At 35.4% G+C, this 25,192-nt stretch overlaps 1 pseudogene; it reads left to right on the top strand.

Moving 5' to 3' along the window:
• The first annotated feature begins 5,568 nt into the window (after nucleotides 1–5,568).
• Nucleotides 5,569–10,919, top strand: LOC113074169 (calcium/calmodulin-dependent protein kinase type 1B-like; annotated as a pseudogene).
• Nucleotides 10,920–25,192: the final 14,273 nt, after the last annotated feature.

Genomic DNA, 25,192 nt, shown 5'->3' with positions numbered 1-25,192 from the left:
CACTTGCTGATTAAACAGTGTACAGTATGATGATACTGCTGGAATAATGATCCAACAATTTAACTGTGACAGATTTTTTAGCTGATACACTAGCATTCAGAAGTTCGGGGCCAGTAAGATTTCTTTTTTGTAAGAAATTAATACTTTTATTTAGCAAGGACACAATATGGTTAAAAGTTACAATAAATACATTTATATTCTTATAAAATATTTATATATTTTTAAAAAATGCTGTTCTTTTGAACTTCTAAATGTTCTTTTCATCTTAATCCTGAAATGGAATGATTTCTAAAGGATCATGTGACACTGGAGCAATGATGCTAAAAATTCAGCTTTACATCACAGAAATAAATGGTATTTTACAATATATTCAAATAGAAAACAGTTCATTTAAATTGTAATAATATTTTACAATAATGCAGTTTTTTACTGTATTTTTATACTTAAAAAAAGCAGCCTTGGTGAGCATAATACACGTCTTTCAAAGGCATTAAAAATCTTACAGACCTCAGACTCTTGAATTGTAGTGCATATGGATTGATTACCAAATTGGACGACTTCTCCATGTGACTAGCTCTCAGGACATGTCACATGCCACATGCCAGACAAGCAAAAATGGTGCCAATGTAGAAATAATTGCTGACAACTCACAAATTCAGGCATCAAGAAGACAATGCAGGTCAAAGTCAAGGCGAGACACTGCAGGTGAATTGGGTAATTTTTTTTACTAATAGTTTTCACCTTACTTACCAAGTTGATTGATTACATTGATAATTGCAAAAAAAATTTGTATTACAAGTTTTCTAAAATGTTATGTTTAAATATGCAAATGAGGCAGTATTTAATGAAGTATGTGCTAATTTACTGTACATACATTTATGGTACAATTTTTCTAATGTATTAAAGTCAAATGTTTTTACAGAGGGAATTTCTTTTTTTTGCTAGAAAACAATACTTTTTTTTTTTTTTTTTTTTACAATTGTTGGGTGATTAAAATGTTGTTTATAATCAAGAAAATTATATATGAACAAATCTCTCTGTAAAAACTTTTGACAGGAATAAAAATGTCAAGTTTGGTGTGTGTAAGTGCTACTAAAGTGGAGATTTATGGCTCGGTGTTGGAGAAAAAAACTCATTTCGAGAAAACTGCCTTTACAAATATGCATTCTAATTTAAATCTATTGACACAATGCTACAAAACAAACACTTAACAGTATCTTTTTAATGTTTTCTTTCCATAAGTCTGAAAAAAAAAAACATTCAAAAGGTCAAAATCTAAAAATTGACAGGTGCATGAAAAAACTTGTTTTTGCCTGCAGTGTCTCCCTAAGGTTATCAAAACAGACTCAATTGCATAAAAGGGTCTTATCATTGTACAGCTGCGGTTCATGGCACACTTTATTGGCTGCAGATCACTGTGTTACTTTATAAAAGTAAACAGGTGGGGATACAACTTGTTCCTATTTAGGTCACAAGTTTAGTATGCCACAGATAAGAAATGGCACAAAAATCAATACGACCATTCACAGCCGTACTGTCATGCCTTGAACAGCACACAGAGGCTCATTTATCCAGTGTAAGATGTTGTTTACTAGCAGACTTTCACAGGAACAACTTTCCACTTCTCTTATAAGTTTCGATCTGACCTTTGCAGACGTTTCTGTAATTGCGTTTCCTGTAAATAGTATCTCATAATATTAGTTTTATTTGTGGCACTAAGCGTTTTCTGTACCAGTGATCAGCGACAAACAACACTTCATACTAACTGGATTCTCTAAAATGTAATTTGTAAATGTAACCTGAGGTGTATTGAGTGATTTCCTAGAAAAGCAAATAATGACCTATCAAACAAGTTTGACACTTCCCCCTGTCTTCCATTAGTCAAACAAACAGATAAAAAATCCCTAAAATGAAAAAAATTACAATAACAAAAAAATCTACAACACACTGCTGTGGACATGCTGCATGGTAGCAATATTAGAGCTCTGTTTGGTCATACAGTATAAGATTATTACATTGTGATTGATTAATTTTCTAGACTGAATACGTGTGTGTTTGCACATTATAAGAGGGTGAAGGTGATGACAGTTGGCTTGGTTGAGGAAACCACCAGCAGATGCAGAACAGATTTGGATAACATGAGATCCTGTAACAGAGGAGGTATTCTTTATTGCCAATGCCATTCTTTTTTTCAAGTTCTAAGAAAGCAGAAGAGTTCAAAGAATATGAAGTCATATAATGTATTAGGCCGATATTAATAAAACCCTGGAGCTGGAGAAGGAAAAAATACAAATAAATCTGGAAGATGTACACGAAAAGAGGGACCGAAGCAGAGTCTAAAATATAATAGAGACCTGAGGGTGAACTCTTTTGATCCAGAAAATCCTATTTTCACAAAATATTAAGCGGTTCAACTGTTTTCTCTTCAGTTTCACATTAATCAGATAAATGTTTCTTGAGCAGAACATTTCTGAAGGACCATGTGACACTGGAGTAATGATGCTGAAAATTCAGCCTTGCCTCATAGAAATAAATTATGTTTAAAAAATGTACAAATAGAAAAGTTTTTTTTAAATTGTCCTAATATTTCACAGTATTAAAGTGTTTTTTTTTTTTTTTTTTTTTTTTTAAATATGCAGCCTTTGTGAGCATAAGAGATATTCTTATTGATAAAGTCTGTGGAAAATGTATTTTAATTAAAGTTATTTTAGTTATTAATTTAGGTAAATCTACCGATGTTTTATTTATTTTTTAAATCTAAGATTAAAAAAAAATACATATTTTTCTAAGAATATATTCTAAGAAGGTTAAATAGGTTCTCGCGAACACATTTTATTACACTCATAGCTGCCAGTTATAGCTGTTAATATGCAAATCACTGTTAATATTCAAAAAGATTTTTGTAAAGTGACTGGGAGTCTGGGAATCACGAACATCTTGTTCTGTATCTCACTGCTGCTTCCTGTGGACTCTGGACATAACGTTCAGTCGCTTCCACACGGTGAGATTTACAAGAATGATGACACATCAAGCATCACCAGCTTGATTAAAGCGTTTGTGACATTAAAGCGGGAAATATAATATGAAACGAGGATTTCTAGCGGCCCTGGAGAATAACACTGTGTACTGTGACGCCACGCAGCAGAACGCCAATCATAACACAGATCAATCGTATGCAGAAACCTTAAAGGGACAGCTGCAAAACGTTTAATTTTACTGATCAGGAGGAGGGTAGAAAACGAAACTGATTTGTTGCAAGAAACCTGGACTAACATTATAAGAGGATTTCAGTTAAGAGGTTTTATGGTAGCAGTGGCACTGGAATGGTGGCAGTCATCATTTATTTCTCTGTGTTCAAAAATATAGAAAAAATAAATTAAACATGAACCCTGGCATTTTCCTTTTTTTCTATAGGATAAACTATTTGTATATATTAAAAAATATACACCTTGGAGTTGAAGAGGATGTGTATGGTTCGATATGTTGAGTTATATTCATGTGACAGATGTGGTTTTGAGTCTTTGTTTGTACCCTGTTCATGTTCTACTCCAAAGTTTAAAAATAAAATATATAAATACAATTAAAATAATAATTAATGTTTACAAAACAATTTACAGAAAACATATATGCAAATGCATTAGTCATAAAAATTCACTCAAAATATTAATTATAACTCATATTTTGTCATTAACAATTATTTAAAAAAAAATATATATATATTAATATAAAATGAATTAATATCACACACTTATAATTTATATATTAAATGCATATACAAATGGTATATATGTAGTAAAATATTATTAGTCAATGGTCATAACATGCTTGTTCAATCAATCATTCTATCTATCTATCTATCTATCTATCTATCTATCTATCTATCTATCGTATATATGTATATTTCTATAAAATGTTATGCATATGCATTTGTATATTTTATAAATGTTGATAAAATGTTTCTAATAAATACATAATAATACAAATGTTCACAAAGCTTACAAAATACTTTACAAAAAAAAACGTATATTAAAATGCAACACACACACATATTTATATATATATATATATATATATATATATATATATATATATATATATATATATATATATATATACACACACACACACACACGTACATACAATCTCACATATATTATATAGCAATTTAAATAGTAATATAAACACTATACTGAGAAACTAAATTCTCTAATAGTTGTTGGGCTCATTATTTTGAGTTAAAGTGAATCGAGGCTTCCCTCTAGTGGTTATTCTTTATTTCAACACGTGGTAGTGGAAGAAAATAAACTACTTTCCTGCAATGCTAATCAACAACAGCAGCAAGGTTTGTAGCTTATAAAACTCCATTGCTGTAATAATTCTCCACGACAGATTTGATCAAAATTGTCTAATAATGCATCAAATATTGTGACTGCACATAATTTGCTGTTTTGTAAAAGCCTTACATGATGGCTCAGTATGTATGACTATTGTAAAGTCACAATCCTACCTGTTTACCTAGAATACCTTGTTAGACATCATCAGATTTAAGGGCTACAATGCACAGCAAGTGAGGCAGTCAGGGTCATGTAAGGTTTGTGTGTGTGTGTGTGTGTGTGTGTAGTGTTCACAAGATTAGACGAGGAGACAGGTGGACTGCTAATACTTGAGTGGAAAACCCCTGTGGGCCTTACAAGGAGAGCTGCGAGAGCTCAGGATCTGTGGGAGCATTACTGAAAACAGAAACTGTGGCTTTTGGCGATCTCAAGGCATTTGCAAACAAATGTGCTTTCAGTGCTTTCAGTTCAGCAAAGCCTGAATTTTATGATGAAGAATGCCTTTTTAATGTGCAATGAGCAGATGGTATTAGATATGTCCTGGAGACAGTGTTCATCTGTCCTTATCATGCATTCAAGCATTACATTTGAGGAAATCTGAACCAGCCTTAAGAGACCTGTTGTTCCATCTCTGTGTTTTTTCAGTTTCTTTATCACTTTCTCTCTGCGTTGTGCCTGCTCTCCTGTTGTCCTTCTCTTTCAATAGTCACTTTTCCTCTATAAAGCATGTGGGCGTTCAATGTCCTCAGTGTAAAATGAATGTGATTTTCGATTAAAGAGAGAGCAGAGAAGCTGTTGGGAGTTAGGTGGCGAGAACAGAAACTGTTGCCTTTCCTGATTTTCACAGCAGCAATCAGCAGGTAACTCAGCTTTTGCTTAGATCTATTTTCTAAAGGGTGTTTTGGGGAGAATAGCACTGATTATTGATCTCATTTCAATGATAAATAAATATTCCTTCATGTGTTGATATGTCAAGCACAACTGAACTGAATTGCACTAGTCATCTGCATGTCAAAAGTAAGGCATTTTGGTAAAAAAATAAATGTTGTTGTTCTAATAGTGCCTTTTTATTTCAAGCGAATCAAACATCAGGGGATGCATCCAAAACTGTTTTCCCATCAGAGCTTGTGCGGTGGTGCCAAAACTCATTGCTAGTCATTGAAATCTACAAAAGGAATCAGAATTTGCCATTTGCATGTATTGAAAAGCAATTTCTTGAGAGCCGGTTGCTGTAGATGGAATGCAAAACGTGTTGCTTCAGGCTTCAAATGAATGTGCTGATGATTTTCGGTACTTATTTGCATGCACATATTAGTATTGTGTGTGTTTGTGTATAATACGCAGCTCACACTAACCCTGCGTTATGATGCCTCTTTTAAAAGATCAGAAAAAAGATGACATCAGTGCTGTTTATGAGCTGAAAGAGAAACTTGGAGAGTGAGTTTTTCTTTCCTTTCGGACTAATATATTCAATATTTAAGAGTATTCTGAACACGTAATGACTTTGACATTTTGGTTTACCAAACACATTTAAAGATTGGTCGATTAGAAGTAGAAAATATTATTAAGAGGGCTCTGGAGACTCTTATAATTCACAATGTGCCCACAGCACTCAAAATGATCATTTACCATTAATTGAGAACAAAACTCATTACAGCTGAATTATAAATAATATAAATGTATAATGTCTCAGGGGCTCAGCACAGATGCACTCAGGAGGTAGAGGCTCCGCAAGAGAGTGCTAAAGGGAAAAGAATCCATGCTGGAGAATGAGATTGCAGGTCAGTGACTTTAAAAAAAAATATGGATTGACTGACTAATTACATTTTTTTTACTTTATGTTTGCATTTTCTTGGTTATTAGAATACAGTTCAATTAAATTGAAAGCTTTCCTGATTTGATAGTGCGACGTTCCTCTTTGTTTTCATTCGTCCCTGTGATTTCTTCACAGAATAAATCATGAAAATATTGTGTCTTTGGAGGAAACATTTGAGACTCCTACTAAACTCTGTTTGGTAATGACACTGTGAGTGGACCTGAGTGAGAAAATCAGAATATTATACAAGTGTCATTGTGATAGAATGATTGATAGAACGATAGATGGATGGATAGATGTAATGAGGTCAGTGCTGATGACAGTGTGTTGTTCAGGCTGACAGGATTCTGGAGAGAGGCAGTTACACAGAGAAAGATGCCAGTCGTGTGATATATCAGCTGCTGCAGGCGATGTGCATCGAGATCTAAAGGTACCTGAGAACAAAATCTAACACTTTGGTCTCTGTTTTGGACATTTTTAGTTTCAGAGCACTCATGTTGAGGGCTTTTCAGCTGATGTTTTGAGAGCGCTTGGGTACGTTTGATGAAAAAGTTTGAATTGCATTGGTGCTTTGCATGCAGCTAAGTGGATTTTACAATCATAAGTTCTCTCTCCATTAGCCAGAGAATTTATTGTACGAGACTCCATTAGAAGACTCTAAAATTGTCATCAGTGACTAACTAAACTAAAACTAAACAAATATAGAGCAACTGAAAGGGAAAGTTCACCCAAAAATGAAAATTTTGTTATCATTCACTCTCTGTCAAGTAGTTTCAAACCTGAATGTCAAGGAAGATATTTTGAGGGATATGTGGGTAACCAAAAACGACTATGCAAGTCAGCGCAGACCATCAACTGTTTGGATGCCCACATTCTGCAAAATAACTTCTTTCATGTTCAACATAAGAAAGAAACTCGTGTAGGTTTGGAACAACTTGAGGGTGAGCAAATGGTTTTATTTTTGGGTGAACTATTCCTTTAGGAGCTCTATATAACCAATGAATGTGGTTTTTTAAACCTGAAGTGCCACAAAGAACCTTTAGTCTTCTTCACTGACTGTTACTCATGAGTACTGGTGTTCACTGGGTCCTGGAGAAGTCGTGGCCTGGTGGTTAAAAAGTTTGACTCCTAACCTTAGGGTTGTGGGTTCGAGTCTTACACCGGCAATACCACGACTGAAGTGCCCTCGAGCAAAGCATCGAATCCCCATCTGCTCCCCGGGTGTTGCAGCATAAATGATGCCCACTGCTCCGGGCGTGTGTTCACAGTGTGTGTGTTCACTGCTGTGTGTGTGTGTGTGTGTGCACTTTGGAAGGGTTAAACACAGAGCATGAATTCTGAGTATGGGTCACCATACTTGGCTGAATGTCACTTCACTTCACTGTACTTCTACAACAGAAAACATACAGTAAAGAGGTGGATCTCTGGGCCATTGGGGTGACTGCATTCATTATGTAAGTACTGGATTAATATTATTAACTCTACATGAATAAACTCTAAAACTGTTTTATAAAAGCACTGTATCGAACTGAATGTATGTACAGTATCAGCAGTTCTTGATTTTCTGGCAGACTCTGTGGCTACCCTCCGTTCTACACAACTCTACAAGCTGATCATAAAGGCTGAATATGAATTTGATTTGCCATACTGGGATGACATCTCTGACTCCGGTATGATCACAACAATCTCTCTCCTAGACTGGTTCAGAAGTATTTATTGTTTTTTAATAATATGTTATAACATATTTGTATTTACATGTTTTATTATGTAAAGCTGTGGTAGGTAACTTTTGACGCTCTAGCGGTTAATAAACAGAACTGCTTGCATCTTGCGGAAGAACATAGTAGCCGGAACTACTTCTCTCTGTTTATGTCTATGAAGAATCACAAAGGTACTGGGTTACTCCGCCGCGGTACCCCCGAAGCAATCTAAAATAGTCCGAATATAAAACCTTATTATAGGTGCACCCTAGTGATTCAGGACAAGCTAAAAACACGGTTTGGAAAATGGATTCATGGTGTACTCGCTTATTATATACATTTTTCTACATTTTGAACACAAAGTTACGGACCACAGCTCTGATTGGTTGTTTCTTACCGGGAGTAATGGAGTTTCTGCAAATGGCAATAGGACCACTGGGAGGAGCCAGAGGAGCTTGATTTTGTCACAGATTATCTGTCTCATATTCTACTGTCAGGACATAATGACAGGTTTAACAAATATGTAAAAAATATATTTTTACAAAAGTTACCTACTGCAGCTTTAATGCTACTATTATAAAATGCCTAAAAAAAACTAAAAACAATTGTATTTTTTGTTATGAATGTAAAAAATGTGGCCCCACAATATTAATTCCATGGAACAAAAAGATGATGATGCATAGTGATCCATTTCAATAATAACCAATGTTTTGGCTTTCTGCAATTGCTTAGGACATAATTGCATGAGATATATAATTAAAGCATTAATGCTTTCATGAGTGGTTTTAAAAACTTCTCCCTTTGTATTGATGCAGAATGTTTTATAATGCAGCCTAAGCATGCCAATTGCTGGCCACATTAAGTGGTATTGATCTTCTTGTGTTCTCTGCCTCTTCCTGCCCACTAATGCTTCAGCGAAAGACTTCATAGTTCACTTACAGCAGAAGGATCCAGCGAAGAGGTTCAATTGTGACTAGGCCTGGCAGCATCCTTGGTGAGTCCATAAATAGCAGGAAAGAGGCGGACGGGGAGCAGAAGGGTTGTTCGGCGATGAAAAGATAGGCTGACCTTGAAGAGCAGATGATGAGTTGGGTCACATCTGTGCAGTGGTGTGGGAGGAGACAGGAAGAGGATTATGAAATACAGAATAAACTGATGTCTCTTCACCTGCAGCACTCGGAGATCTTTAAGATCTACACAAAACAAGTATGATTTTCATAGCAGAAATGAAACAATGCTCAAAGAAGTAATGCATTTAGAGAAATTCATATAATTGAGGAATTTGATTTTTTTTTTTGGTTCTTGAATTACATACATTATAGTCTCCCAGAACAAAGTCTGAATTGATCCGATGTTGCTTTAAAAAGTCCTTTAAGTTTCCAATTATGCTTCATTTTCTTACCATCATCTTTGTTTGTGATGTTTTTTTTCTTAAAGTTCCTTAGGAGACAAAGAAATGGTTAGAGCTATTAAACGAACGTGGACAGCGGTCCACATCAAAATGCCCTGGAAGCCCCTTTCCATCAAGAATTTTTTTTTAATCATCCCACAATTGAGACTTCCTTTGAAAATCTGAGTTTCTCTCACAATACTTTTTTTTTCCAGAACAGTAAGGATTTCAAGAAAAAAAAGTTGCAATTACCTTCAAAAAAAGTATTTCCTAGTGAAAACATAATTCCCAAATATAGAGTTCACATATAATTGTGATAGCTAACTTTGTTTCCTGACTTGCATTATCTTGTCAGTCTGAGCACAGTTTTGGATCATTGTTCAGATCTCATCTCAGAAGGGGACATGTGTGAGATTTATTGAGAATTTTGTTTTCTCAAAAGAAATATCTGAGAAGCTGTAGGAGGCTTAACAATCCCTATTTTCTCTCCTTTTAATTTTAATTCTGGAGTCTAGGAGAAACAATTGAGATATAAATGTAAATACATTTTAGATTTATTCTCCCATGGACAGATTATTGCAAAATATATTTTTTTCAAGATTCAAAAGAAGATCATTTATTTTTAAAACATATATCTTTTTCTATCATTATAAATGTTTTAAGAGTCACTTTTGATCAAAATGTTTTGTCCTAGCAGAATAATATTACTTTTACTGACCTACTAACTTTTGAACAGTTGTGTATGCTTAATTATTATTGTGTTGTTATGGCAGGATTTCAGCACAGATTCAGAAAAACTTTGCCAAGAGTCACTGGAAGGTAAGACTGATCAAAACAAACCTGGGCCTATTTTAATCTACCAACATCACAGTCTCAGCCTTGTATATGGCCATGGAAATCCGCAGTTGTTTTAAACCAGTAGTTTAAATCAGGGTCCTGAAACAAACCAGTTGAGAAGCACTTCATTAGGTGCTGTTTCTGAGTAAGATCAAAAGCTGAATAAAGCATAAGACTCCCACCCTGCATGTGTAATGTGTAAAATAGCTCTATTTGACCCATGTCTATGACCTCTGAGGCTGATACAGCACTTTGCATTTGTAAATGCTAGAGTGACTTAAGCGGCATATGGAGGCTTTGTTATTATTTGCCGCCAGTCGTTTGTTGCTCTACTCCTGATCGTCTGCCCTGCCATGCAATTACGCCATGTACCTTTAAAAGGGCAAATGCTGTAATTGCTGTAACTCAGGCTTTTAGTTCTAGTACAGTAAATGCCTCCAAACATTAAACTGACTCTTCTGCTCTTATATGCAGTGGAGCTTCACTGTTAGCCATTTAAAGTTCACGAAAATCTGCAGCATTATCACTGGCATCTTGTGTTGCAGAGAGCCTTTAATGCCACCATCATTGTGCATCATTTAATTAAAAAAACACTCTGGGGAAAACAATGAAGGGAATCACTTCAAAAGTATAGGTGAGGAGACATCACGTGACTGTGATTACCTTTAGATGATATTCAGGGCAAGAGTACCAAAATGATATTGCTTTCATACAATGGTTCACAAGAAAATAATATAGAGTAACCAACATTTTAGATTAAATATGAACGTTTTTTTTTTCTCTCCATTGTTTTACCGATCAGACCCAGATGACTGGAACAAACGGTTGCATAATCATTTGTCCAAAAGTACAAGCAAAAAACTGTAACAACTTTACACTTAAACATTTTAATAGATGAAAATGGTTTATGAGTAAGCGGTTTGCATACCATTCTGATAATTTTTAGAAAATTGCTAAAATTCAGTCAAAACTGATGAGTTTCAGCAATGACTTATCTGAACGCTTCTGATTGGCCATTACATTCCTAAGCTCAACAGAATTATGTGTGATTGGTTAAAATGTGCAATATTGTAAAAACGCCTAAAATGAAATACGGTGCAACATGAGCAGATCTTAATTTAATGCCGCAATCGACACTGTCTGTTCATATTCACTTTGTTAGCAAAAGACATTATATATTATATTTGTTTGTGGAATAAAATAGGATTTAAGTATAGCACGGAATGTCATGGAATTTGCCACATTTTGAATGAATAAATCAACATTAGGTCAGTACACTTAAATCAAAATTCTACATGGACTAGTGTATGTGAATATTAAGATGCAAAATACTATTTAAATATGAATCCTGTATGTTTTGTTTGTTTCTGTGCGAATGAATACAGGGTTTCATTTACTACACATATACTGAAGCGTGCCAAGCTTACAGTGTTTTTAGCCTCATGAACACATGAACATAATCTCCAGAGCTGCTCTGAGAGTCACTTCATGAGCATTACCGTTTCTTGTGAGAAAAATTACCGTCGTATCATATACAAAAAGAAACTTAAATGTCTTTACAGCAACCCGTCAAAATAAAAGTTTGGTTTAACTTGAAGAAACTATGACATGGACATATTGCTTAACATAATGATAGTAGTATTGGTACTAATAAAATTATTATTAAAACAATATTTGCCAGAAAAATTACAAAATACAAAACCGTATTTCTGAGAAAGAAATATATAATTTTTTTAAAATAAAATAAATTATATAGAGATGCTTTTGATTAATACAATTTACTGAAAACATAAAAAATGGAATCAAGAAAATTTATGGAAAACACAGAATTTGGTAAAAATAGAATTGAGGAAAAAAAAAAAAGTTTTTCATAGGGCCTTAAAATTTTTTTACTTTTAATAATCTGCTATTAAATTGTGTACGTTTCATGATTCCAATTAATTAGACATGCTTTTTGATTAATACAATTTAATTTAACTATTAAAATGGAATCCAGATAAATTATAAGAGAAAAAAAATAATAAAACAGATTTCATAGTGCCCTATTATTTTTAGGTAAAAGGAAAAATAAACCATAAAAAACAGTCACTTTTGACTCTGATATAAAACGGAAATAAAATTATATTTACAATAAATAAACAAAAACCTTAAACGTATTTAATTTTAGCTACATTTATATCTTTTTGTTTAATTTAACTTTAAGTACAAAAATTACTAGAAGTAAATAAAGTAAAATGAATCAGACATATATATATATATATATATATATATATATATATATATATATAATAAGAATATATATATACAGTACAGACCAAAAGTTTGGACACACCTTCTCATTCAAAGAGTTTTCTTTATTTTCATGACTATGATAATTGTAGAGTCACACTGAAGGCATCAAGGGCTATTTGACCAAGAAGGAGAGAAGGAGGGTGCTGCGTCAGATGACCTGGCCTCCACAGTCACCGGACCTGAACCCAATCCAGATGGTTTAGGGGTGAGCTGGACCGCAGACAGAAGGAAAAAGGGCCAACAAGTGCTAAGCATCTCTCGGGGAACTCCTTCAAGACTGTTGGAAGACCATTTCAGGTGACTACCTCTTGAAGCTCATCAAGAGAATGCCCAGAGTGAGCAAAGCAGTAATCAAAGCAAAAGGTGGCTACTTTGAAGAAGCTACAATATGACATATTTTCAGTTGTTTCACACTTTTTTGTTATGTATATAATTCCATATATAATTCCACATGTGTTCATGGTTTTAATGCCTTCAGTGTGAATCTACAATTTTCATAGTCATGAAAATAAAGAAAACTCTTTGAATTAGAAGGTGTGTCCAAACTTTTGGTCTGTACTGTATGTATACAGTATATATATTTAAACTAATAAAAATGACAAAAACACAAAGTCACAAAATCTTAATATATATATATATCAGAATCAGAAGCTTTATTGCCAAGTATGCTTGCACATACAAGGAATTTGTTTTAGTGACATAAGCTTCCAGTACTCAGAGACAACAACACACAGACAAAAAAATAAAAAAAATAAAATAAAATAAAGGAGTGTATAAACAATTGTGCTATAAATAAATGATAATGGAATAGGATTGAGATGCAGGAATGTTCTAGGATGGGGGGTTAACAAATAAATATAAGGATATTGCACGTTTATAATCATAAGTAGGGAACATTTAACTGTTCATGAGGTAGATTGCCTGGGGGAAGAAAGTGTTCTTGCGCCTTGCTGTTCTGGTGTTTGCGGCTCTGAGGCGCCGGCCAGATGGCAAAAGTTCAAAGATGGGGTGACTTGGATGTGAGGGATCCAGAGTGATTTTCTGAGCCCTTTTCCTCACTCTGGATGTATACAGTTCTTGAAGGGTGGGCAGAGGAGCACCAATAATCCTTTCAGCAGTCCGAACAGTTCTCTGTAGTCTTCTGATGTCTGATTTTGTTGCTGAACCAAACCAGACAGTTATTGAAGTACAGAGGACAGACTCAATGACGGCCGAGTAGAACTGTTTCAGCAGCTCCTGTGGCAGGTTAAACTAATGTATATAATGTATCGATCTCGATTAATTTCAGAAAAGAGCATTTTCTAACCTGTTCATTTGTGTGAGAAAACAAGACATAACTTTCATTTTGGGGTCTGACCCGTTCGGCAGATTGACACACATTCACTTGACAGTCACTTGAAACTTTATCAGTGATTTTACAAGAACAAATATGGCATAGGATAGGATATTACAGTGGATAAATGAAGTAAATAGTATTTGTTGCCTTGTATCTGTGCTCTCATTACACTGAGGAATAAATAAACTGATCTGCATGTTGTGTTGTGAATCTGTCAAAGGGATGATATATGAAGAAAAGGACACAGCCAAAAGAAATGATTTGGATTTTGAAAGCTCGCCATCAGTTGTCTTCCCCTCTATAAGCAATCTCACAAAAGCACACAGCCCAAAAATGAAGAAGAACAGCAGAGATTCTCCAGCGTTGACTGTAATGATAGGCTGATGTGACAGATACACTGCCTCCACTAATTCATGGAAAGAGCTCTACATGCACGGACCAGATGTCAACTTAAAGGGTTAGTTCACTGAAAAATGAAAATTATGTCATTAATAACTCAGCCTCATGTCGTTCCAAACACATAAGACCTCCGTTCATCTTCGGAACACAGTTTAAGATATTTTAGATTTAAAGACAGCTTTCTGTCCATCCATTGAAGCTGTGTGTACGGTCTACTGTCCATGTCCAGAAAGGTAAGAAAAACATCATCAAAGTAGTCCATGTGACATCAGAGGGTCAGTTAGATGTTTTTGAAGCATCGAAAATAAATTTTGGTCCAAAAATAGCAAAAACGACGACTTTATTCATCATTGTCTTCTCTTCCGTGTCTGTTGTGAGAGAGAGTTCAAATCAAAGCAGTTTGTGATATTTGGTTTCGCGAACGAATCTCTCAATGTAACCGGATCTTTTTGAACCAGTTGACCAAATCGAACTGAATCGTTTGAAACGGTTTGCGTCTCCAATACGCATTAATCCACAAATGACTTAAGCTGTTCACTTTTTTAATGTGGCTGACACTCCCTCTGAGTTCAAACAAACCAATATCCCAGAGTAATTCATGCACTCAAACTATCCCTTTCATGAAATAACCCAAACAATAATTCAGTCAGTTCTATTTAAAAAAAGAGACATGAATGGGCAGGATTAATTCCGTAAGGAGCAGTTCTTCACTAATATCTTCACAAAACACATTCCTGTAGCTCAAACCATAGAGCAAGGTGCAAGCAACGGATTCTATTCCAAAGGAATGCAAGAAAGAAAAATCACTTGAAATGAAAGCTGTACAGATAAAAGCAAATCCCAGCTGTAAAATTGAATCTTCACAAATACAACTCATTGATTTTATTATAATATTATATCACCTACTGTAAGTGTTTTTTAAATATAAACAAGCAGTTATCCTTTAATTCACTAGGGGGCACTTTAGGTCTCATTTTAACAGTTATGCAAGACATATTTCCAAACATCAGTAACTGCACCTTGTTTAATGATAATTATTTATGTATTATTATTATTATACTATTATTATATACAAATAGTAAACTTGATTTCTTAATAAACTTTTGTTGCCAAATATTTCTAAAAGAAAAAGAGCTATTTCTTTTTCTGTAAAATAGCAATATGTGTAACATTTTGTTTAAATCTAGATTCATCTTTAACCACAACAGATAAATGCTCACAGTAATCGCAGTCACAACAGTATTGGCCGGTGACTATGTGATGATATTACTATTTTAGCAAAGAACCTTGCGCCTGGCCTAATTATCAGATGAATGGAGTGGGATTAATTATTAATGTTTTATTGATGTTAAATAAGATCATCCACTCAGCATGATTTACGGCACGCCTCAAACAGACACCAAAATAAGTAAGAATATGAAACCATCAACCTCGGCACTCCAAAGCTGTGTGGGGAGGAAACAGAAGGCCATTTGTGCTGAGAGTTATCCATCCTTATCCTAAACTAATGAGACAGTTCCTGAAAGCTTTTCACTGTACATAAAAACCCAGGAAAAAAAATGTCCCACTGACCCGGAGACTTGCAGCAGCTGTGGTTTGAGTCTAGGGGGAGTACGAAAATATGTTAGATCACACTTTTTTTTTTTACTTAGTGCAAATTACATTTCTGAAATGAAAGTGTTTAGAACAACAACAGCAACATTCTGCTGTGATCAAAAGACGGCAGCTTTAATAAAAGAGCTCTTGGTAGAACATTAAATATCCTGGAGTATTGCGGTTTTGAAGTAACCATGAGGAAGCAATTTACAGCACCACAGGCAATTAGATATTAAACAATCTCAATGGTCTGCCAGTTAAGTTCAGGATTTTCTGAGAGTGTGCTTTCTGATTGGTCGGTGTTCAGCTTGCCAATTAGAATGCAGCGCCCCCAGGAGCATGATTTAAAAAGTGCATGCATACCACCAGAACAGCCACAGCTAATGCAGTGAATAAATATCTAATGGAGAGCTTTTTAATCAGATATGGAATGGCATGCCTCAAGTAATGCACAGCGTGACCTGGATTACCACTAACAGCTCCAGACACCTGAACTGTCTCGTCCACTTAACTGCGGTTGAAAGGTCATTATCTGCTTTCCCAGCATGCATGCATGCGGTTAATGCCTGTGAAGCACACATCTTGGGGTGTTTTCCCAAATCTGGAAGTACTCGAAAAGTGAATAATGACTAATCAAATGATCATCTCATTCTTGGGAAAGTCCTGTCTTAGAAAATCAAAGCAATCATTGTTAAACTTAGGACAAGGAGATGGAAACTTTAATATTGAATGTATTTAATTTAGTTTTTCTATTAAATAAAGGTTGAAGTCCTATGTCTCTGCATGTCTCTTTTATTTAATGATGAGCTATATGGGAAGCCAAAAATATCACATGACCAGCTAAGTAATGAGAGTTTCAGTTAAGTAATCATTTTGCGCACAAAATAAATTAATCATGGCTGACCAAGATTCATAATTCTACAGTGGGTTTGGCAACCGAATATTTTTGTTTTTGCATGATGCTACACTAAGGCTGAGCTCAAGACAACTGCCTTAATGAAAAAATATTCAAAACATGTTGAAAAAAATTTATTTATTAAAAAATTCCACAAATACACACATAAATGGATCTGCAGAGCAAATAATAATAATAATATAACATATAAACGTATGTAATAATTATTATATTTTAGAATGAAAGCCTTATGAACTTGTACACCAGGGTCACAAATGACTAAAGAACTCTTTCTGTCTTAATAAAAAACTAAAGAAAATAATAAACTAATTATTAAATGGGAAAAATGCAAATGATTAAATTTTGAACAAAAAAATTACTTTTCAAAGACACTTATTAATGTTCGATTGAAATGGTGGTTCATGTGCACTCTGGTGCAGTTCTCAATCAGTATCAACACAATTTGATCAAACTGAGAGAAATGGACTACTACTGATGATGAAAAACTTCAGTGCATTTGTCATGCTGCCTATATTACTGTATATATCCACTTTTTTAATACAAAGCTCATACTGACAAATAAAATGGCACTTAAGTTCAAACCAAATGGTCCCAGACCCTTTACCTAAAGCTGAGTCCTAAAAAATGACACATGACCCTATTTCAGGTACTAGTGCACTTTAGTTAAAAAATATTCTAAAAAAAATATAAAATGTCTTGTTAACAGAGCTGTGTCTACTGCCTACTTGGCTTATTTCCATACCACAATCTGCTATCCATCTGGCATAACTCATTTTAATCAAGACGGTGATTTTCCTAAAAAGAGCAACAAAAAAAAAAAGGTTTTTATAGATGGGAGGTTCCTAGGTCACATGAAGTTCCATTTCTGGTCGTGCAATGACAATGAGAACTGCATTTATGCTGAGGTGTGTTTGAGAACACCTGCCACTGTCCAGAAGGACATGGCGCGCCGCTAGTCGACTCTGACAGACTGCCGTAGCTACTATAATGCTTCACTGCCCAGCACTAGAGCCAGATGTTCTATATACATGACAGAGCCAACGGAAAAATCCATTAATGCTCAAAACAATAGCTAAGTCTGTCCTCCGCTGTCGCTGAAATCACAGATCAGAGGGTCTCTGAGATGGTGCTCAGGTAATCTTGCTGGAGTGGCCAATTTTGCGGATAACAATTCTCAATCCACTTATTCAAAAGCCAGGGAGAGTGTGAAAACACACTTTGATTTGACCGAATGCACCTGTGTCTTGCTCAAATATAGACTCTTCTGATGCAATAGCAAATTGTGAAATCTTTTTCAAGATGTCCTTAATTACAGATGCCTCATGAACGTCTTCAAAGGGGTCACAAATTACTTTCTGTCGTGAATAAAACAACAGAAAGTACTTAATCTTTCCTTGTACACTGTTGTGTGAGTTCTTTCAAAGTTAAGAGTCTTTTTAAAATGGTGGTTCATGCAATTCTCAATCACTGAACATAATAGTAATAAGAAAAACAACATGATGTTAAAGACTCAATATCTTTATCGATTTCAGCGACCTGAAAACATTAGCAAAAACCAACAAGAGCTCAGTTTGTTAGTCTGATATTCTGACAGAGTTCAAACTGCAGCGCTCAAGGCGATCAGCATGTGTTCGGTGTTTAACACTTGAGCTCTTAACACTAAAATAGAGAAACTACACCGCCTGACTCATTCAGAACCACAGAGGCAACACTAAAAAGCACATCAGCCAGGATGACAGAAAACAGGCTGTTTTGATTTTCAGACGCACCTCCACACAAGCGGCCCGATTTGAATTAATGCAATGAAAGGAAACCATGCCGCCCCGTTGTAATATAAATGCAGGAATGAATAATAAAATGAAGCCTGAGAAAAGAAAAACAGCCCTTCTTACAGAAGCTGTAATAATAAGTAGGCTAGCGTGCAGCGGAGTTGAGTTTTCGACGCTTTCCACTGTCGCCGTCCTGCCAAAACCTCTTATCTGCCCAAAACAGGCCCTTCGCTCTGGCAAAGCTTCACCAGTTTAAATCGGGACTAATGTCTTCCTTTTTGTATGCAAGTCCGATCACATCGGCCGGATGAAGTGATTATGGAAATGTCGAGGAGGTGCTGGAAACAGCTTTTGGGGGAGAAGTGAAGAGAGCTGACATTGAGTCGCCAACATGGAGAGAGGAGAGCGGGACCATTGTGTCACCGAGTTAGGATGATAAAGGCTGTTTTGTGTGTGCGGACTGTTTTCATATAGAGGGAGACATACTACTGTGATTCCCCATTGTGAGGCGAGACAGGGAAAAGGAACTGGAGTTTTCTCTACCCATTTATTGATCAGGTCCATTCAAAGCCCTGTGTCCATCAAACAGTGCGCCTGTATGTTTCCTTTCTACAACACACAATCAATGCACTTATGTAGCCAAGCATGTGACTGACATTTGTCAATGGCAGTTTAGCAATCTGAACAAATATACTGACTGCTTTAATCAACCAGCGTGATCTTCTAACAATTTAAAGGAACAGATCCTAAAAGATGAATCAACTCTCAGCATTTATTCCATTTAAAACCTGTATGAGTAACTTTCTTCTGTGAAACACAAAATAGATGAAAATAAAATGCAAACAAACATTGACGTCAAGCAGATATTTTAGCAGCTATATTTTATCCTATGCATTATTAATGTAGTCCTTACATTTTCAAAGTCTTCTAAAGTCAAGTGAGACACATATGGAAATGTAATACAGTATGGTATCTGACATTTATCGCCTTACAGTATATCTATAGTAATATTGCCATTGACTGTATGTTACCCTTAAGTCAGTGTTGCAAGTCCGTGGTTTTCCTGCAGAATTTGTCTACTTTAACACTGTTTCCACGAGATGTTTTTCATTTCCGTGAGTTTAAGCAATCACAAGAATGTGATATTTAGCCCCTAAAATGTGAATTTTACCAAGGGAGCCCCGCCATAAAACATATGGTATATATTCAAAATCTGAGGGAAACTCTTTCAGTCAAGAAATTGTGCCAATCTCGGTATATTCCTCATACAAACCTATCATATGCAGAAGGCTTGAAATCTAGCACACATGGACTGGGAGAGGGTTCTGTTCATTTTTGGGTAAAATATGCCTTGAAATGAGTCTATAAACACAGCAAATAGATATTTTTTTTTAATAATTGAAAATGAAACGACTTGCTAAAATCACATTTCTGGTTCTAACATATTTGACATGCTAAGACGATGCGTCCTGACCATCAGGACCTACCTTCAAAGCGGATTTGATAGATAACACTGACCAAACACACAGAGATGCAGTTTGAAATGAGCTTTTCATGAATAATCAGCATCATTATTTCACATTTCCCAGTAAGATATTCAAGCTGAAAATGATGATAAATTTACCCGATGTTTTCCTAATTGCTTGTGGTTTTGGGGGAATGGCTTTCGAAATGAAGGATTAGGAAAATGTAATTTTAGAAAGCACGCCAGTGTGACACATGATGTAGGAGGGCTGCCGAGATAAATGAGTCACATGGGTGACGTGGAACAACAGCACAAAGCCGTTGGTCTAGTTCTGAGTCTGCTTTATTGACAATATGACCCATATGTATTCCCAGTGAAAAAGGTCAGTGCTGAGCATATGTTGGAAATACAAGGCACAATGGTTTGTGGCATACAGTAATAAACAATGAATATGTTGTTATTTCTTAAGCATATAGCTCATTTGATTTACTTAAAGGGATTAATAATCTAAATTAGATTATTAATTTAAAGATTCATCACTTACTTGCCCTCATTTCATTCCAAACCCATATGACTGACATTCTACTGTGGAATAAAAAGATCAAGTTAGACAGAAAACAACAACAACAATTTAAATTCGTAGTGAATTGTGTGTCATATTTAAAATTTTCTAAAGTGACATGCTTTTTCTGCTTTTTGTGAGGAAGAGACTGAAATTGAAGCAATTCCCTGAAAATCTTTGCCTCTGCTGCATCTTTCATTCATGCAAGGATGCACTGAATTGATCAAAAGTGTCAGTAAAGAAATGTATAATGTTTCAAAATATTTGTATTTCAAATAAATGCTATTCTTTTGAATGTAATATTCATCAAAGATCCTGAAAAAAATTCTGCATTGATTATAAACGTTTCTTTAGCAGCAAATCAGCATATTAGAATGATTTCTGAAGGATCATGTGACACTGAAGACTGGAGTAATGATGTTGAAAATTCAGCTTTGTATCAAAGGAATACATTACAACAGTAGTAAACAGTTATATCAGATTATTACTATATTACTGTTCAATAAAATAAAAAGTCTTCCTGTGGCTCAAGTGGTAGAGCATTGTGTTAATAGCACAAGGTTGTGGGTTTGATTCCCAGGGAATGCATGTTGGGTAAAAAATGTTAGCCTGAATGCACTGTAAGTTGCTTCGGATCAAAGTGTCTGCTAAATGCATAAATTAAAATTGTATTACAATTTTATTTTATTTAATAACAGTATACAGTGTATAATAGTGTTTAGTCAGACTATTTTTATGCTACTTCAGTGGTGCTTTTCTCAAATCTTTTCAAGATTGACAAATGTCTTCACATCTAAAGAAACTATATCATTTTCTCTTTCCCTAAAGAGGACAGAAAAGACCCATTTCAACTAAGGATTCTTTACATTAAAGATCTTCTTAAAGTGAAAACTGGTTTGAAATTAATCCATGCCAAAGACTTTAAAAATCGATGTGCTCTGGACGCATGAGAATTATTGTTACATAATGAAATACTGACAATGATTGACGCATGCCATCATAGCTCAGTATAAGCCAGCTAAGATCAAACAGGAGGATTGCGCCTGTCAAAGCGCATTTCAGTCGTTAGATTATTTATCATGCAAAATTTTCCAATCACAAGACGTTCAGTAGACAGTGCCGTCTTCCTCTCTCTCTGACAAATCCAGAGAGTATTAATGCTTTTAAAGGAACAAAAATGGGTTGCACTCTCAAATCAATGTTCATGTGACAAATTAAATATTTGAAAACTAGAAAATATGAAAAAAGGAACGGAAAAAAGCAGAGAGGGGGAGCGAGTGAAAAACTGTAGCTGGGAAGAACTGTGAAACCGTGACCTATTCAGAGGGATAATTTGCAAAGATCTGTCATGTCTTGATGGAAAAGCTAAGCACATTAATTTAAGACACCCCTATTTTTTCCTTGCTGTGGTTTAAGGAGAGAGAGAGAGAGAGACAGAGACGGCGAGAGAGGGTGAGATGGAGAGTGAAACGTAGAATAGGGGATTTGCCATAGCCAGGGATTATGTTTGAGAGACTTTGATGGTTTCAATTATTACCCAGAGTTTGCACACTCAGAGGAGGGCGACATCAAAGGGTGTTGGCTATTAGCACCCTCTGAACTTCGAGGCGGACGGGCGCTAATCTTTAAGGTGACACCAAACATACTGTTGGCAGTCCAAGCCACATTCAGACATGTCTGCAGTTACAAGGTTAATTAGACCTGCGACCTTTGGCGGTGGTGACTGGACCACTGAAGTGGTCTCAGCAGACACACCTTGATCCAGAGTCTCACATGGCTGAGACTCTTATGTAAACACTGATGAGCAGCAGAAACGCAAAGGAATTTTGCACACACAAAGTCAGGTTGGGCCAAAAAAAAAAAAAAAAAAACTGGAAATAAGCATGAAACAGCAGTCTGGATTTTTCTGATTCATCACATACAATGATGACGACTGTCCTGATATTAACCCTAATATGTCACTGAAGACTTTAAATGGCTGTATTTGAATAGAGGTGTTCAGTTATTGGCCCCATTTTAATGATCTAAGTGCATGGTCTAAAGCACACAGTGCAGGTGCACTCAGGGCGTGTCCAAATCCACTTTTGCTAATTTATCGACGGGAAAATTTACGACGCCTAGGCGCATGGTCTAAATGGGTTGTCCCTATTTTCTCAATGAGTAATGGATGTTTTTCGGGGCATGATGTGCAATAAACCAATTAGAGTCCCATCTCCCATTCCCTTTAAAAGTGGGTTCGCTATTAACACGGAGTATAATACTAAAGCGCTCTTTAAATAACAAAGATAAAAATACTGCGCCAGACTTTAGACCAGGTTTGAGTTGGTCTGTGGTGCAGTCTATTTTCAGTTCCTCAACAATGCACCTGAACACACTTTTTAGACCAGTACACCCATGGGCGCACAAATGGGCGCAAATGCATTTACTATTCAAACAGTGCAGCACAGGACAGGAAAATGAGAACCGTGTTGGGCTGAAACTAGCAAAAACACTCGCACCACATTACGCCGGGTGTATGATAGTACCCATGATGTCAGTTTGTAAGCAATTTCTTCAAAGTTCCAACTGACATAAATTACACGGTCATATGTAAATGTTTAAACTTGTATTGCTACTTGCTACATACTGCTGTTTGAAATATCCTTGCATAATGTACACTTTTTAGGCAGTATTCAGTGTATACTGCACTGTAAGCAGTATGGAGTATTCCTTTCCAAACATAGCCATAATTAGCACTCATTAATCAGCCACTTGTATACTTACAGTACATTTATTACAGGGACAACCCCCCTGGAGCAACCTGACGTTAAGTGCCTCGCACAACAGTGAAAGCTCATGAGACTTGCAGGGTTTTAATGACTTCACCACACCAGCTCAAAAAGCACCACTATCAGAGTTAGTAATATTGCAATAACACCAATTAAGCCATTTATAAAGTGGCTTAAAAATGATCAGCCTAATCACAAGAAGCCAGCAGGAAATATCCCCGCATCTCCAACTCCAAACACTAAGTACAACACAATTCATCAAACTGGAAGACATTTGGTGGATAGACCAATTAACCTCTGATAAATGATTTTATTTTCCTGTGTCATTTAAAGACCAAGTCTGCTAATGTTTTACACTGTCCTATGGATATATTCTGCCCTTTTCCTTATTACGCCGGAGGCCATGTGAGGGACTGGACACTTACTGGAAGGTACATTAACTAAGTGCGCAGAGATAATGATTTTTTCCTACTGCCCTACAAGAAGACATTAATTGATAAATGAGAGCTATCTCTTTAGTAATTTTATGCTTTCAGCACTGAGTTTATTGGAGCACAAAAATACTCCATGATATTTATCATTTAGTATTAAAATGACAAAATAATTAATAACTAGACCTCATTACAGAAATGGGAAAAACATGAAACAGTAGGGTGAAATCCTGATGTTTGCCAGGGTTGAAAATTACAAAAATTGCCTTGTAGAAAGCATACAGTGGACTTCTATTTCAAAACATGATATTTGCAAAACCATCCTTATGTACATTTTCACATTAAATTCAATGTCACAATTTACATAAGGAAATATTTATTAAGAAACTTCACAGAAATTCTACTCACGTTTTCTGAATAACTTCCATCGCAATCCTGCAGCGAAGGACAAGCAAAGAAAAACTATTTTCAGAGCCTCTGCACTTTTGCCAAGGTTTTATATTGTAGTAGCTCTCGCAGTTTCCCTGGTAAAATAAGCACATAGATCTAGACTTTAGCCAGAGCAGATGCCATATTTCACCGAACAAGAACAAAGAGAAGGCTTCAGTTGACAAGAGTTAAGTTTGTTCAATATGGTTGTCAAATTGTCTGTCGATGAAAGTTTGAAGTTTGAAAGTACTTTTCAAAAGTTTATATTGTGCAAAAACTTCCACCTAATAACTATGATGCACTGAAATTCTGCCAACCAAAATATACAGTTGAACTGAATCTTTGGTTTTATCCGAAATCGTTCTGGAGGGCTGAAATCAGCTGCTGCTTTAATAATGACACGATTATACTGTGTCAGCATTTTTATTTTATGTAAAATTTGGATATGCTACAACTGTTAAACATTTCATTAGTGTGGGCTAATCTAACCAACACCAAAAATTATGCTGGATAAGAAAGTTTAATAAAATTGCATTGTAAAAAGCATACAGAAATTCTACTTGTGTATTATGAATAACTTCCGTCGCAACCCTGCAGCGAAAGACAAAGAGAAAAAACTATTTTCAAAATCTCTGAACTTTCGCCAAGGCTTTAAATTGTAGTAGTCCTCGCAGTAAAATAAGACATACTCACATATTTAGACTTTAGAGTAGATTCAATCTTTCACTGAACATCAATGAAGAAAAGGCTGACAAATTCAGTCTGTTCATTATGGGTTTCAATTAGACATTTGATGAATAATATAATTATGTTGGAAATATACAGTATATAGCCTGAAAAGTGACTTGTTGCTGAAAAACTTTACTTTGACTGGTTTATTATCAGTGAACATGACACCTGAACAGTATATAGATTTCAATCATCCAAATTTAACTATTTTAACGTCAGTTTTGGTGTTTCATTAAAATTGTATTTCTATGCATCACTTACCACAACAATACAACATATTCTCATGTCATATTCTTATTCCACATACTCTACGTAATCTTACTAGCCTGAGAAATTTCAGACTGCAAAAGTCTGCATGAATTATCTTTAAATTCAAGCTGGGTTTGCTGGATCGTAGAGGCATTCACACTGATTTCAAGGTGC

Source organism: Carassius auratus, unplaced genomic scaffold (assembly GCF_003368295.1).
Source record: "Carassius auratus strain Wakin unplaced genomic scaffold, ASM336829v1 scaf_tig00013767, whole genome shotgun sequence".
Classification (NCBI taxonomy): domain Eukaryota; kingdom Metazoa; phylum Chordata; class Actinopteri; order Cypriniformes; family Cyprinidae; genus Carassius; species Carassius auratus.
The sequence above is the reverse complement of the archived record's forward strand: the minus strand, read 5'-3'. Positions and strand labels throughout refer to the sequence as shown.